General features: G+C 48.1%; 1 pseudogene; it reads right to left on the reverse strand.

The window, feature by feature from the left end:
- Positions 1-691: 691 nt before the first annotated feature.
- LOC116883251 lies at positions 692-4,126 on the reverse strand (annotated as a pseudogene).
- Positions 4,127-4,326: the final 200 nt, after the last annotated feature.

Below are 4,326 nucleotides of genomic sequence, written 5' to 3' on the forward strand. Positions count from 1 at the left end.
CCTTGAAGAACCTTTTCCAGCCCTTTACTCGTTGGTAATGGCTGTCTTTGTTTCACAGGTGTGTTTTCATTATGCACCGGAATGATGGATCTGTTTTCAAGTCCATTCTGTCAGCCTGTTTGGTTTTCTCCTTATGAAGCATTTTATTTCTCCGAGAAACACTCAAAGAGTGTTTAGCTTGTGGGAAAGAATGTTAACCCTAGAATTGTGTATTTTCTTCCCACATATCCTGGATTTGAATTAGGAAATGATATTATCATCCATTTCACTACAAGGAGAACACTACAAAATATTTACAGGAAAATAGTAAAAGTAACTCAAATGCAAAAGTCAAGATCAAATAAACTTTTTTTTCCCTCCAGAATTCCCTACCTCAGTGTCCATGGCACTTGAGTCAAAACAAATAGCTAAGACCTTTTCTGACAGAATTCCCAAAATGTAGAGGGGAAGAGAGAGAGGAGATGGTGGTGTCAGAGGGAACACGGGTCAGCAGCACTGTTTCACATCCTGGTCTATTATAAAGAAACACCTTGTTCTGGGAGGCAGGGGATCCCAGCAGGCAAACATCAGTAGGCTCCTGGAACCGGACTTGGAAAACACCTGAGAGTGAACATAGCTCTTCACTTAACAAGAACCTCTCGTTTTATAAACCAGTCCTCTGAACAGAAGCCTGCACTGGCAGGAGAATCTGTCACAGCAGCCCTTCCATCTCTTTCAGAAATGCTTCATACACATCGTCCTTAGTTTGGACTGAGACAGTAGCTGAAGGACCAGATCTGGGGGCTGCTTTGGCAACAGGCACAGCAGAGTCATCCTCTGACCGTCTTTGGGGAACAACAGTAGCCCTCTTACTCTCATGGGGAACCCTCAGTGCAGTGGGCACAAACCTGTGTGACCTCTGCCTTGGGATTGGTGATCTGGGACTTGGCACTCATGGTTGCTGTGGCTTCTTCTCAATGGTGGCTGCACTTGCATCATATGCCTTTTGTTCGTGAGTGAAGGCGGGCAGGAAACTCAACACTTTGGGCTGGGCAAGGGAGCTGGTGGGAAAAGGCCAGGTAGAGTAGGTGCAATAGGGGGCAGCAAGGGTGGGCGCATCATGCCAGGATGAGGACAAGGTGTGGGAGGAAGTAGCCTTGACGGGGGTCTTGAGGAGGAACCAGGGGGCAGGCCAGGAGGTGGGCCTGGGGGAGGATCAGGAGTTTGGTCTGGTGGTGGTCCTGGTGGAGGTAAAAGCTGTGGTAAAGGCCCTCAGATTCCTGGCATTCCAGAGGGTTCTAGGAATGGAGGAGCCTCTGGGGTGGCCCAAGAGGAAGGCCCGTGGGTGGTCCAGGAGGCCACAAAGGGTGGGACAGGTGGTTGTCAAGGCGTGGTGGTCCTGGCATGGGAGGTGCTTGTGTGTGAGGAGGAGGGACGGACTGGGGAGGAGCCTGCTGCTGTGAAGAGGGAGCAGAGGAGCCACCAGAGTGGGAATCTTTACGCTGCTTTGTGATTGCTTCTCTGTCAGAATCATCCGTCTTCATTGTTATCCTCCTCTGAAAACTCCTCCACTTCCCGTCCTTCCTCAGGGATTTCCTGACCTGCCATTTGCAGCATCATGGCCTGAAGAGGAGTCCGCTCCTTCATATTCTTCTCCCTTGGTTTCCCAGGCATATCTGTAAATCAGATGCTCAGACCTGACTTCTCCTCCTCAGAGTTGTCGGGCTCACTGACATCGTGGTGCCCACCTCATCTCCATCACTCTCTGTGGCCAATCTGTCCGTGTCACCGTCCTCAGTATTGTCATCCCGCTTATCCTGATCCATGTCCTCAGGATAGCCATTGTCCTCACTGGTACTGGACATGTCATCGTCATGACCCGCTGAGCAAGCTCTGCACTGTACAGCATGTCTTCCTCTCACCTCCGAGGGGAAGATCTAGAGCAAAGCCCGGTCTTTGGCCATGCATCTGCAGAGGAGGAGGTGGGCCACGTAGAGGGCAGTGCAGTTTTCTATCAGGGGGCAAATGTGGAACACCATGTCCCAGTAGAGGAAGGATCAAAACTGCTTGAGTTGGAGGCCCATATGCTGAGGTTTCCTTCAGGATGGAGGGTGGCAGGGCAGCAGGAAGAGGAATGCCCTGGATCAAGATGTTGGAAGGAGCATGCGGCATGTCTGGCCAAGGAATGCTCTACGTCCACAAGGTGAGCATTGCTGATGGCATCAAAGCATTGGCTCAGTTGAGCTCTCTTCTGTTCATAAGCTACGTCTAGCTTTCTCAACTCTTCATAAATATCTGGGTTTTCTTTTTCATAAAGTCGTGGAATTCATTCAAAGTTTTCCCGCACCTTTTTCCATTTGTCTTTCAGTATTTTCTCATTCAACTGTGGCTGTTGAACTGGATTAAACTGTTTCATTCAATTTCTCCAAGTCCCGGATAATCTGTTTGCAACCTTAACCTTCAAAAAAACAGAGCTCGGACCGTCATGCACTGTTTTTTGTTCTTTTCCAATTCTTTTTTTTGGGCTTCCTTTTGGCTTGGTCTGTGGGGTTCATAAACTTCCCACTCTTCGAGGAGGATATTGATCTTCCCCCCCATGTTGGCAATTTATATGATTTACTTCTTCATTTGAAAAAAGAACCAGTGCAAGGCTCCTTGGATGGTGAGAGCGACTAACAGGTGGTCCTGACTACTTTCTGTGAAGGGGCCTTCACCTCTGCCTCTTGGTCAACCACACAGGCACTGCCATCTTGAAATCTTGCCTAGCCCGTTTTTTCTTTTCTTTTCTTTTCTTTTTTTTTTTGTGTGTTTTTAATTGGGGAATCGAGTCCATTGTTTTTGAGAGATATTTTGACATTGGTGATGGTAGTGTGTGGTGTGTGTGTGTGTGTGTGTGTGTGTGTGTGCGCGCGTGCGCGCGCGCGCGCGTGTGTGTACTTCCCTTCCTGTGGTTTACTGCTGTGGGGTTATTTATTTCCTGTGCTTTCTTGGGTATACTTGCCTCCCTGGATAACAGTTTTCTTACTAGTATCTTCTGTAGGGTTATATTTGTATTTAGATATTGTATAAATTTGGTTTTGTCACAGAATATCTTGTTTTGTTTACCTATGATGATTGAAACTTTTTTCTGGCTATAGTTTTCTGGGCTGAGGTCTGTTCTTTCTTAGAGTCTGCAAGACATCTGCCAAGGCCCTTTTCGCTTTTAAAGTCTCCATTCAGAAATTTATTGTAATTCTGGTAGGTCTGAATTTTAATATTTTTGGTTGTTCTGTATATTAAGTGCTTTGATGTGTGGTGGGTGAATTTTATCTTTTAAATTATTGTCATAATTTATTACTCTTTCTTTTTTTTAATACTCCAGAATTTACTCCCCTCCAGGTCCACTCTCAGACTGTTCCATATCCCATACCTTCTTCCCAGCTCCCCTTTCTCCATGAGGATGTCCCCACCCCCCACCAGACTTCTAAACACCCTGGGGCCTCCAGTCTCTTGAGGGTTAGGTACATCTACTCTGACTGAACCCAGACCCAGCAGTCCTCTGCTGTATATGTGTTGGGGGCCTCATATCAGGTGGTATATACTGCCTGGTTGGTGATCCAGTGTGTGAGAGATCTCAGGGATCTAGGTTAATTGTGACTGCTGATTCCCCTACAGGGTCACCCTCCTCCTTAGGTTCTTCTAGCTTTCCCGTAATTCAGTCAGAGGGAACAGCAGCTTCTGTTCATTGGTTGGGTGCAGATATCTGCATCTGACTCTTTCAGCTGCTTGTTGGGGGTCCCTTTTTGTGAGTGGTTCAGAGTCTCAGCAATGGTGTCAGGGCTAGGGGCCTCCCCTTGAGCTGGATCTCACTTTGGGCCTGCCACTGGACCCTCCTTTCCCCAGGCACTTCTCCATTTCCATCCCTGCAGTTCTTTTAGACAGGAACAATTGTCGGTCAGAGTTTTGACTGTGGGATAGCAACCCCATCCCTCACTTGATGCCCTGTCTTTCTGCTGGGGGTGGGCTCTACAAGTTCCCTCTCCCCACTGTATGGTTTTTCATCTAGGGTCTCCCCCTTTGAGTTCTGAGATTCTCTCATTTCCCAGGTCTCTGGTATATTCTGTAGGGTCCTCCCAACCTCCTACCTCCCAAGGTTGCCTGTGTCCATTGCTTCTGCTGACTCTCAGGTTTCAGTCCTTTCACCACACCCAATGCCAGATCATGTTCCCCTCTTCCCTCCATGCTCCCTGTTCCCATTCCCCTCATGTCCCCTCCCTCCCTCCCCTCCCTCCCCTTGTGGTTGCTTTCTTGTCCCTTTCAAGTGGGACTGAAGTGTCCTCACTTGGGCTCTTCAGCATGTTGACATTT

This window comes from Rattus rattus, chromosome 14 (genome assembly GCF_011064425.1).
Source record: "Rattus rattus isolate New Zealand chromosome 14, Rrattus_CSIRO_v1, whole genome shotgun sequence".
Classification (NCBI taxonomy): Eukaryota; Metazoa; Chordata; class Mammalia; order Rodentia; family Muridae; genus Rattus; species Rattus rattus.